Source organism: Triticum dicoccoides, chromosome 1A, assembly GCF_002162155.2.
Source record: "Triticum dicoccoides isolate Atlit2015 ecotype Zavitan chromosome 1A, WEW_v2.0, whole genome shotgun sequence".
NCBI lineage: Eukaryota > Viridiplantae > Streptophyta > Magnoliopsida > Poales > Poaceae > Triticum > Triticum dicoccoides.
In genome coordinates this window covers 264,224,358-264,236,735 of record NC_041380.1, presented here as the reverse complement: position 1 = coordinate 264,236,735, position 12,378 = coordinate 264,224,358, and the positions used below count along the sequence as shown (strand labels likewise).

Here is a 12,378-nt window from a genome sequence, read left to right as displayed (position 1 = left end):
GCCTAACATGTACAGACATGGCCTCGGAACACATGCAAAACACTTAGGTTGACTTGACGAGCCTAGCATGTACAGACATGGCCTCGGAACACAAGAGACCGAAAGGTCGAGCATGAGTCGTATGGTAGATATGATCAACATGAAGATGTTCACCGATGTTGACTAGTCCGTCTCACGTGATGATCGGACACGGTCTAGTTGACTCGGATCATGTAATCACTTAGATGACTAGAGGGATGTCTATCTGAGTGGGAGTTCATAAGATGAACTTAATTATCCTGAACGTAGTCAAAAGGTCTTCGCAAATTATGTCGTAGCTCGCGCTTCAGTTCTACTGTTTAGATATGTTCCTAGAGAAAATTTAGTTGAAAGTTGATAGTAGCAATTATGCGGACTAGGTCCGTAAACTGAGGATTGTCCTCATTGCTTCATAGAAGGCTTATGTCCTTAATGCACCGCTCAGTGTGCTGAACCTCGAACGTTGTCTATGGATGTTGCGAACATCTGACATACACATTTTGATAACTACGTGATAGTTCAGTTGAACGGCTTAGAGTTGAGGCACCGAAGACGTTTTGAAACGTCGCAAAACATATGAGATGTTTCGAGGGCTAAAATTGGGATTTCAGGCTCGTGCCCACGTCAAGAGGTATAAGACCTCCGACGATTTTCTTAGCCTGCAAACTAAGGGAGAAAAGCTCAATTGTTGAGCTTGTGCTCAGATCGTCCGAGTACAACAATCATTTGAATCGAGTGGGAGTTGATCTTCCAGATGAGATAGTGATGTTTCTCCGAAGTCATTACCACCAAGCTGCTTGAGCTTCGTGATGAACTATAATATATCAGGGACATATATGATGATCCTTGAGATATTCGCGATGTTTGACACCACAAAAGTAGAGATCAAGAAGGAGCATCAATTGTTGATGGTTGACCACTAGTTTCAAGAAGGGCAAGGGCAAAAAAAGGGATGCTTCATGAAACGGCAAATCAGCTGTTGTTCTAGTGAAGAAACCCAAGGTTGAACCCAAACCCAAGACTAAGTGCTTCTATAATAAAGGGAACAGCCACTGGAGCAGAATTACCCTAGATACTTGGTAGATAAGAAGGCTGGCAAGGTCGATAGAAGTATAGTGGATATACATTGTGTTGATGTGTACTTTACTAGTACTCCTAGTAGCACCAGGGTATTAGATACCGGTTCGGTTGCTAAGTGTTAGTAACTCAAAATAAAAGCTACAGAATAAACGGAGACTAGCTAAAGGTGAGCTAACGATATGTGTTGGAAGTGTTTCCAATGTTGATATGATCAAGCATCGCACGCTCCCTCTACCATCGAGATTGGTGTTTGCGTTGAGCATAGACATGATTGGATTATGTCTATCGCAATACGGTTATTCATTTAAGGAGAATAACGGTTACTCTATTTATTTGAATAATACCTTCAATGGTCTTGCACCTAAAATGAATGGTTCATTGAATCTCGATCATAGTGATACACATGTTCATACCAAAAGATATAAGATAGTAATGATAGTACCACCTACTTGTGGCACTGCCACTTAAGTCATATCGGTATAAAACACATGAAGAGGCTCCATGTTGATGGATCTTTGGACTCACTCATTTTTGAAAAGTTTGAGACATGCGAACCATGTCTATTGGTGTATATGCATGAAGAAACTCCATGCAAATGGACCATTTGGACTCACTTGATTTTGAATCACTTGAGACATGCAAATCATACCACATGGGCAAGATGACTGAAAGCCTCGTTTTCAGTAAAATGGAACTAGAAAGCAACTTGTTGGAAGAAATACATTTTGATGTGTGCAGTCCAATGAATGCTGAGGCATGTAGTGGATATCGTTATGTTCTTACTTCACAGATGATTTGAGTAGATGTTGAGTACATTTACTTGATAAATCACGAGTCTGAATTATTGAAAGGTTCAAGTAATTTCAGGGTGAAGTTGAAAGATCGTTGTGACAAGAGGATAAAATATCTATGATATGATCATAGAGATGAATATCTGAATTACGAGTTTGGCACAGAATTAAGACATTGTGGAAATTATTTCACAACTAATACAACCTGGAACACCATAGTGTGATGGTGTGTCCAAACATCATAACTGCACCCTATTGGATATGATGCATACCATGATGTCTCTTATCGAATTACCACGATAGTTTATGGGTTAGGCATTAGAGACAACCACATTCACTTTAAATAGGGCACCACGTAAATCCGATGAGATGACACCGTATGAACTATGGTTTAGAGAAATCTAAGCTGTCATTTCTTAAAAGTTTGGGGCTGCGACGCTTATGTGAAAAAGTTTCAGGCTGATAAGCTCGAACCCAAAGCGGATAAATGCATCTTCATAGGACACACAAAACAGTTGGGTATACCTCCCGTCTCAGATCCGAAAGCAATAAGGGATTGTTTCTAGAATCGGGTCCTTTCTCGAGGAAAAGTTTCTCTCGAAAGAATTGAGTGGGAGGATGGTGGAGACTTGATGAGGTTATTGAACCATCTCTTCAACTAGTGTGTGACAGGGCACATGGAGTTGTTCCTGTGGCACCTACACCAATTGAAGTGGAAGCTTATGATAGTGATCATGAAACTTCAGATCAAGTCACTACCAAACCTCGTAGGATGACAAGGATGCGTACTACTTCAGAGTGGTACGTAATCCTGTCTTGGAAGTCATGTTGCTAGACAACAATGAACCTACGAGCTATGGAGAAGCGATGGTGGGCCTGGATTCCAAAATGGCTCGAGGCCATATAATCCGAGAGAGGATCCATATATGAAAACAAAGTGTAGACTTTGGGAGAACTACTTGATGGTCGTAAGGCTGTTAGGTACATATGGATTTTAAAAGGAAGACGGACAATGATGGTAGGTATCACCATTAAGAAAGCTCGACTTTTCATTAAGATGTTTTCCGACAAGTTCAAGGAGTTGACCGCGATGAGACTTTCTCACTCGTAGCGATGCTAAGAGTCTGTTGGAATTATATTAGCAATTACTGCATTATTTGTGAAATCTTGCAGATAGGATGCCAAAAACCATTGTTTCCTCGACGATTTTTGAGGAAAGGTTGTATGTGATACAACCGGAAGGTTTTGTTAATCCTGAAAGATGCTAATAAGTATGCAAAGCTCCAGCAATCCTTCTAAGGACTGGAGTAAGCATCTCGGAGTTGGAATGTATGCTTTGATAAGATGATCAAAGTTTTGGGTGTATACAAAGTTTATGAGAAACTTGTATTTCCAAAGAAGTGAGTGGGAGCACTATAGAATTTCTGATAAATATATGTTGACATATAGTTGATCAGAAATGACGTAGAATTTCTGGAAAGCATATAGGGTTATTTGGAAAGTATTTTTCAATGGAAAGCCTGGATTAAGCTACTTGAACGTTGAGCATCAAGATCTATAAGGATAGATCAAAACGCTTAATGGTACTTTCAAATGAGCACATACCTTGACATGATCTTGAAGGTGTTCAAGATGGATCAGTCAAAGAAGGAGTTCTTGCCTGAGTTGTAAGGTATGAAGTTAAGAATTAAAGCTCGACCACGGCAGAAGAAAGAGGAAGGACGAAGGTCGTCCCCTATGCCTTTGTCATAGGCTCTATACGGTATGCCATGCTAAGTACCGCACCTGATGTGTGCCTTGCCACATGTCTGGCAAGAGGGTACAAAGATGATCTAGGAGTAGATCACCAGATAGCGGTCAAAATTATCCTTAGAGGAATAAGGATATGTTTCTCGGTTATGGAGGTGATAAAGAGTTTGGCATAAAAGGTTACATCGATGCAAGCTTTAACACCTATCCGAATGACTCTGAGTAGCAAACCGGATACGTATAGTGGAGCAACCATTTGGAATAGCTCCAAGTGGAGCGTGGAAGCAGCATTTATAATATGACCTAGAGATTTGCGAAGTACATACGGATCTGAATGTTGCAGACCCGTTGACTAAAACCTCTCTCACAAGCAAAACATGATCAAAACCCAGAACTCATTGAGTCTTAATCACATGATGATGTGAACTAGTTTAGTGACACTAGTAAACTCTTTGGATGTTGGTCACATGGCGATGTGACCTGTGAGTGTTAATCACATGGCGATGTGAACTAGATTATTGACTCTAGTGCAAGTGGGAGACTGTTGGAAATATGCCCTAGAGGCAATAATAAATTAGTTATTATTATATTTCCTTGTTCATGATAATCGTTTATTATCCATGCTAGAATTGTATTGATAGGAAACTCAGATACATGTGTGGATACATAGACAACACCATTTCCCTAGTAAGCCTCTAGTTGACTAGCTCGTTGATCAATAGATGGTTACGGTTTCCTGACCATGGACATTGAATGTCATTGATAACGGGATCACATCATTAGAAGAATGATGTGATGGACAAGACCCAATCCTAAGCCTAGCACAAAGATCATGTAGTTCGTATGCTAAAGCTTTTCTAATGTCAAGTATCATTTCCTTAGACCATGAGATTGTGCAACTCCCGGATACCGTAGGAGTGCTTTGGGTGTGCCAAACGTCACAACGTAACTAGGTGACTATAAAGGTGCACTACGGGTATCTCCGAAAGTGTCTGTTGGGTTGGCACGAATCGAGACTGGGATTTGTCACTCCGTGTAAACGGAGAGGTATCTCTGGGCCCACTCGGTAGGACATCATCATAATGTGCACAATGTGATCAAGGAGTTGATCACAGGATGATGTGTTACAGAACGAGTAAAGAGACTTGCTGGTAACAAGATTGAACAAGGTATCGGGATACCGACGATCGAATCTCGGGCAAGTATCGTACCGCTAGACAAAGGGAATTGTATACGGGATTGATTAAGTCCTTGACATCGTGGTTCATCCGATGAGATCATCATGGAACATGTGGGAGCCAACATGGGTATCCAGATCCCGCTGTTGGTTATTGACCGGAGAGTCATCTCGGTCATGTCTGCATGTCTCCCGAACCCGTAGGGTCTACACACTTAAGGTTCGGTGACGCTAGGGTTATAGAGATATTAGTATGCGGTAACCCGAAAGTTGCTCGGAGTCCCGGATGAGATCCCGGACGTCACGAGGAGTTTCGGAATGGTCCGGAGGTAAAGAATTATATATAGGAAGTGCTATTTCGGCTATCGGGACAAGTTTCGGGGTCACCGGTATTGTACCGGGTCCACCTGCCCTGGGGGGCCACATGGGCTGTAGGGGGTGCGCCTTGGCCTGTATGGGCCAAGGGCACCAGCCCCAAGAGGCCCATGCGCCAAGAGATAAGGGAAAGGAAGAGTCCTAAAGGGGGAAGGCACCCCTCCGAGGTGCCTTGGGGAGGATGGACTCCTCCCTGGCCGCACCCTTCCTTGGAGGAAGGGCCAAGGCTGCGCCCCCCTCTCCCTTGGCCCTATATATAGTGAGGGGAAGGGAGGGTAGCAACACCTAAGCCCCGGCGCCTCCCTCTCCCTCCCATGACACATCTCCCTCCTCCCGCAGCGCTTGGCGAAGCCCTGTTGAAATCCCGCTACTTCCACCACCACGTCGTCGTGCTGCTGGATCTCCACCAACCTCTCCTTCCCCCTTGCTGGATCAAGAAGGAGGAGACGTCGCTGCTCCGTACGTGTGTTGAACGCGGAGGTGCCGTCTGTTCGGCGCTAGGATCATCGGTGATTTGGATCACGACGAGTACGACTCCATCAACCCCGTTCTCTTGAACGCTTCCGCGCGCGGTCTACAAGGGTATGTAGATCCACTCCTCCCTCGTTGCTAGATGACTCCATAGATAGATCTTGGTGACACGTAGGAAAATTTTGAATTTATGCTACGCTCCCCAACAGGGGAAAGTAGGTGTAACGGTCTATCCATCGTAAGGTGCTAGCACTTCTGAAAGACTATGTCTCGGTCATCCGTCTTCTCAAACACCATGTAGTGCGAGAAACCAAACGGAGGCGATCGAGTCTTGTGGGGAAAAGTGCGCAAACCTCTACAGAGTGTATTAAACTAATCATGGTTAGCCGTGTCCCCGGTTATGGACATCTTGAGTATCTAGTACCTGGATTATCATGTGAATCTCAACATGTTACTCTAAATTAATTTTGTTGGGTTTTGTTAATGAAGATGTTTAATTGGGATTGAGGATGCTGTCAACCATTCTCAATGTTTAACAACTACCATGATAGTTAAATAAATTTATTCCTTTGTAGTAGGGAAAAATTGGCTTTACGCAAAACTGTAACCATAGAGCTTTCCACCAGCCAAATATGCATATAGTATAGCTGTTTCTTTCCATTACTCTCTATGTGTTACATTGCCAGCATATTCCATGTGCTGACCCGTTTTGGGCTGCAACGTTAATGTTGCATACTTTTCAGACGACGATTAAGGAGTTTTTAGGGTTCTATACTCAGTGATGCCGTTGGAGTTGATGGACTCACTTATCTTCCAAGCCTTCCGCTGTTATCGTTATTAGATGGTCTTAAGCCATATTTATTGTAATAAGTTCTCTATTGAGACACTCGATGTAATAAGTGTGTGATTGCTACTCTGTTATAAATCCTCCGAGTACTGTGTGGTGTCAGCATTACTGATCTAGGGATGACACCGGAGCACAGAGATTGGACCGTTTGAGGTCTGGTCGCTACAGAGTGAGAGCACCAAAACTGCTACTACATTTTCTGAAGTGCTTTCCCATTATTGTGTTCTAATGATGGTCAGATCCAAGGAATACAAGGTGCATATCTTCGACAAGCTAAGTGAGATTGCGGTTCGTGTACTCATCAACCATAATCTCCCAAGTTTTCAGGAAGCACAACTCCTATCCTTGTTTTGATTCCAAGCTCTAGGTGCTTTCTGACATACATGTTTTCAAATTCTGTCACATGGTTCATGACTATACTAGAATTACTTAATCCTCTTAGAAAGCAAAAAAGAAGAATTTATAGCATAAATGTGTTCTCTATTAAATCTTGTCCTTTTAAACATTGTTGTTTGAATTAATATACATGTAGCATTTATGAAATCACTTTATCAGTATACTTGGTTGAAGCCTGATTCACAAATTAGTTGATCCAAATTAATAGCAAGAAAATAGAATCAGATGATGGTCTGTTTGTTGTACCCATTAAAAAAATTATAGTTTTTCTCTGACCAGATAAATTAAATTGGGTGCCCTCAATCGTTGAAGCCTCATTGTATGATTAAAGGTGCATGTAAAGATTAAATTTGTGTGCATGTCCATGACATATGTCATTGCATGGCCCTGCTGCAAATTTAAATTGACCTTTAGTTAAGCTTTTCAAGTCAGTCTATACGAATTTAACTTCATTGCACTATGACTTCATATAATTAGAGAATATTCTACCATTTAACCCAAAAAACGACAGGCGTCGCACCGCGCGCCAACATGGTAGTTCTTGTGTGTAATCAGGTCCCAATAATGCTCCTATCTGAGAATGATCCAAATGGAGCCCTTATTATGATTGCCACTGGCATACTGTGTTGCTCCCTGCCATGGATACCTAAGAATGTATGTTCAGCGAAGATCTTACCAAATTACAGAGTTTGTGGCCTGTTTTGGCTTTTGGTGTGGTTAATACCGACAACCTTTTTGATGAAGAATTTTCATCCTAACTTAAGGAGCATCCTGACAAATTCAGGTTATTATTTATTACTCACAGGAGTATATTTCATAAAAAGGAAAACATTCATGAAACAAACCATTTTAGTCTATTTTAGCATTTTCTATAATTTATCTTGTCTTCATGTATTTACAGAAAAATCATCTCTTTTTATCATAAAACATTCAAAATAGACGGGCGTAGCAACGCACGCCATCAGGGCCGCAGCCAAGGACCCCAAGGCCCAGCCGCCCCCGCGCATCCACGTCACCTAGCTCAACGGAGCCGAGGAGGCCTTCGTCGCCGCCGACGGCGCCACTGCGCAGGGCATGCGCGACCAGATCCTCGCCCGCGGCCGCCTCCTCGAGACCGAGCAGGTCTTCCGCGAGGCCGGGGAGAAGTGGCCCGTCGTCATCCCCGAGGAGGAGCTCGGCATGTCATTCCCCGGTATCAAGGTGCATCTTCTACTCTGTTCCGTTAACTTCACTTTCTGTCGAACATCTTGCATGCGTAACTTGGCGTATCTCACTGCCTTGCGCTGAAATCTCTCGTCCAAACATTTGAATTGCGAGAAGTAAGGAAGAACCACCGCGTGCGTGCATATATAGTAAGTACTACGGCAAGAAGGAATCAAGTGGCTGACAGTAGACCGTCGCGAGAAGTAAGGAAGAATCACCTCCGCGTCTGGACGAGCCTCCTTTATTTTAATGCATGAAAGGTAAGCAGAGGCATACACATATTCCTATGAATTTCAGCAAATAGAGTTTAGAGCATTGCCTTATTCATATGAATTCCAGACTACCATCTTGCTACGAGTTTCAGCAAAAGGAGTTTAGATCATTGCAGATAAAGGGATGATGTTCCCGCAAAAAAAGAAGGGATGATGTAAAATGAGTCATTTCAGACTGCCATAAAATTTCCCAGCCAATAAAATGACTACATATTTGTCATTTAAAACAACAGAAGCCGAGTCGCAAGGAAATATTAGCCTACTAGCATTTATGATCTCTGCATGTTTAAAAGGTGATTCAACTCACAATATGGAGTGCATTTCTAAAACGATACTCCCTCCGGTCCTTTTTAGTTTGCATATAAGATTTGACTGAAGTCAAGCCTCGTAAAGTTTGATCAACTTTATAGAAAAAAGTACCAACATTCACAATATGAAATCAATATCAATAGATGTGTCATGACTTAAAGTTTCATATTGTATAACTTTAGCATGGCAGATGTTGATATTTTTTCATATAAATATGGTCAAACTTTGTGAAGTTTGACTTCAGAGAATTCTAATATGCAGAGTAAAAAGGACCGGAGGGAGTAGTATATTGGGCGTAAAAGAAGGTTGTTTCTTACTATTTTATTGTACACCCTCTGTTCTTAAATATAAGAGGTAGTATATTTGCACCTGTCAGTCATGTACAGCTTATTTGTGGAACTGTTGGTCAGGTAATGTTATAATACATCTCTTTTCTTACTGATAGTATCTAGAACCGTTAGGCTAAGCCATGCCATGGCGTTTCATAGGTATTTTCAGATCATTGATGTCTGGTGTCAGTTCTGATTTGAACACAGGGTTCAGCAGGGACTTTATGATTTTGGCTCAGATTCTGTTTGATGTGTAAACTACTATTTTTTGTGTAAACTACTATTATTAGTTCCCACAAAAAAATGATCATCAGCTCAAAGTTAAAAAATATCATTTGAGAGCACCGACAGTTAGTTTACACCGCCTCCACATCCCCCGCCCGCCCAACAATTAGTACCCTGTTATTTTTTACTTTTTGAAATTGAAACCCCTCTTTATTTAATATCAGATCAGATGAAAGGAGGGGAAGCAGCTCACTAGGAGTACTTCCACCCACTCACAACTACCATACATTCTAGCCATCTTATGAAGTTCGTGAGCAACTGAATTTGATTCCCTGTGGTAGCGTTGGGTATGCATATGCGCAACCTTTGTTTCAAGTATATGGGAGCGATTTCCTGTCTTTGTGGCTTTACTTTCCGTGATTTGAATCTGAGCGAATCCTAAATTTTGTGCAGACTAAATGGAGGAAAATGGTTGCTGGCAAGTAGACAAATCTACAACTTGAGGGATGGCGTTTCACGGTATAATGTTCAGGTATGGGTACTATGTTCTCTTATGAAAACGCTTGACAATCAAGAAGATTGGGTTGTGTTTAATTTGTTAAAATTACAATACGGCTTTGGGAAATACTACAATAAAAATTGGCATACCTCCTGATAATGAGAGGATGACAAGTTCCTTATCCCCAAGAATGCCCTCCTATGCGGCCGAGCCGCTGGACAAGACACTTAGCCACACGGCAAACCCAAGTTTGAAGGATAGCACCTTGGCCTGAAGCGGCAGACATAGAAAATTTAGCATGAAAAAAAGTCTCACAAAGAAGAGTGACCCAAAAGCAGATTGTCATACGTTTGCAATTGAACTTTTAGTAGCAGCTTGATTATTTCAGTAATTAGTCATGTAGTAGCATCTTAGCTTCCTTAATAAATAAACAAATAAACTGAGTATATGTTTTGTCATTCTTATTTTCTGAGAACTAGCTATCTGATCTTCTATGGTACGCCATGAAAATTCAAACGCATATCAACTTCATACAAGAAAGTTAGTCTTATGATAGAAGAAAGTCCCATCGGCCATTACAGCGCCTGATTGTTATCTTTTTCTTTTCAAATGATTATTGAGTACTGACTATACCCAACAACACATGACTGACTGGACCAAGTAGAAGTAGCTGTCTTCGTGTACAATATTTTCTCTGGAAAATTCTATTGAGCTGGGTACGCGCATGGGCATCTCTCTGGGACAAGACAGACCGGTTGCACTCGTACACAGGTTGATTACGATCTTTTAAGTATTTGTGTTTTTTTAATGGTCTCTTACATGTCATTATTTGTGGCACACAGGACCATGAGCTTTAACCAAACATAATTCATACAGTAATAATTAGGAAGTTTGTAACTGATTTACTTTGTTCTTTTGTCTTGGTTATTGATTAGTTGATTATGGTCATTTGACCATTTCTGTACACTACTGAGTTTGCCTTTGTGAGCAACTAACATATCATGTTTGAAAGTTGTGGTACAAATCTTTTATGTTACTCTCTCATGGTCCACCCATTGTTTTCTTCTTTGTTCTTTCTTTCGAGGTTAGAATTGTGAATGCAGGCTCTAGAAATCCAACTTCCAATTGCTTATTAATACCTCAGGTAAACAAGAGTATAATTTCTATCACTATTTCTTGTGTTTTTAATACTATATTTAACTTACATTAAGTTTGAGGTCTGCTTTGTACATTGTTATAGTATCCAGATATTATCTCAGTGTAAACAGCCACAGTGCTTCTTGAAAATAGGGTCTACTGGAAAATGATATGTAATGATCAATTAAAATTTTCTTAATATTCTGGCTAAAGTCTCATAATATTCGTCATCCTTGGATCCACGACGGCGTCATTCTGGAAGATCATTTGGCGCAGCTAGGCTCCGCTAAATGTGAAGTTCTGGCTTGCATCGCAAAACTGTTGTTGGGCGGCGGACCGCTTGGCCAAGCATGGTCTTCAGCACCCACCCGTCTGTTGCTTATGCTCTAAGGAAGAAGAATCCCTGCAATACCTCCTCATTGATTTTGTCTTCTCGAGGATCACCTGGCACGAGGTCAAGTCTTGGTGTCGACTACCGCCGCCCATCCCGGACGTCCAGACCACCTTCTTCGACTGGTGGCTGGAGTGGCCCGCCGTGGCCCCGCCTCAGCAGCGCAAGGGCTTTGCCTCTCTCGTGATCATCACAGCTTGGTTCATTTGGAAGCACAGGAATGCAGCCATCTTCGATGGCTTGCAACCGTCCAACTCACACCTTCTTAGCACCATCAAGGACGAAGCCATGCGTTGGGCACGCGATGGCGTCAAGGGACTAGATAGAATTATCACTGTAACCTGATCATCTTCTGGTGGGGTTGAGCAACCCCCTCTCATATGCTCATCGGTAACCCTGAAGGCGCCATTCTCGTTGTGCACGTCTTTGGGGTAACCACAGAAAAACCTGTATTCTCTCCTATCTATAAATGGAATGATACACCTATGTGTGAAAGATATTGGGTGTTGGGACCAAATTATGGATATTTGTATTGATGTCATCTTGACATGCTTGACGATACTTAAACAACCTTTGCCTTCCTCAAACGATATAAATTTTCTGTGTATGTGTCCAACGTTTATCATTTTATTATCTGTAGCACTAACCATGCACATTCCTTGTTGATCATAGTTGTCTGATAGCATAAGTGACTAGGTGAATATATAACTACAATTATTTGACATTAATTTATAATGTGCCATGTGTTTTGTTGGAAGTGCCACCCTAGCAAATACCTTGTGGGATTATGCCACTTGATGCACTAACATCCGTTATCATATACAATTCTTGTTGGTTAAGATGGCAATGTTAGGCAGGGTGAAGCATATGATGAGAAAAAAACATCGATGGACCCAGATGGGGAGTTGAGAGGCATAGAGAGGTAATGAAAAGGACGACATCTTAGTAATGTATCACAACAGAGTTCATATAGAAAAGGATGTACTAGCAAGGATGTGCTTCAAGGTGATATTTATCACAACGGTCATAGGTCGCATGTGACATACATGTTGTTTGATCATTGGTTTTGATGTTTTAAGTTTCGTGTTCTGTGGCAATGCATGGGCATC

General features: G+C 41.7%; 1 long non-coding RNA gene across 4 annotated transcripts; it reads left to right on the top strand.

The window, feature by feature from the left end:
* Positions 1–7,884: 7,884 nt before the first annotated feature.
* On the top strand, positions 7,885–11,810 carry LOC119268129. Of its 4 annotated transcripts, none has more exons than XR_005132943.1 (4): positions 7,885–8,104; positions 8,225–8,367; positions 9,696–9,774; positions 10,406–11,810. It is a non-coding gene; the product is annotated as an uncharacterized LOC119268129 (long non-coding RNA). The 4 variants fall into 4 exon arrangements; XR_005132942.1 differs by adding an exon at positions 9,467–9,589 and having other exon boundaries at positions 9,696–11,810; XR_005132941.1 differs by adding an exon at positions 8,950–8,993 and having other exon boundaries at positions 9,696–11,810.
* The last annotated feature ends 568 nt before the right edge of the window (positions 11,811–12,378 follow it).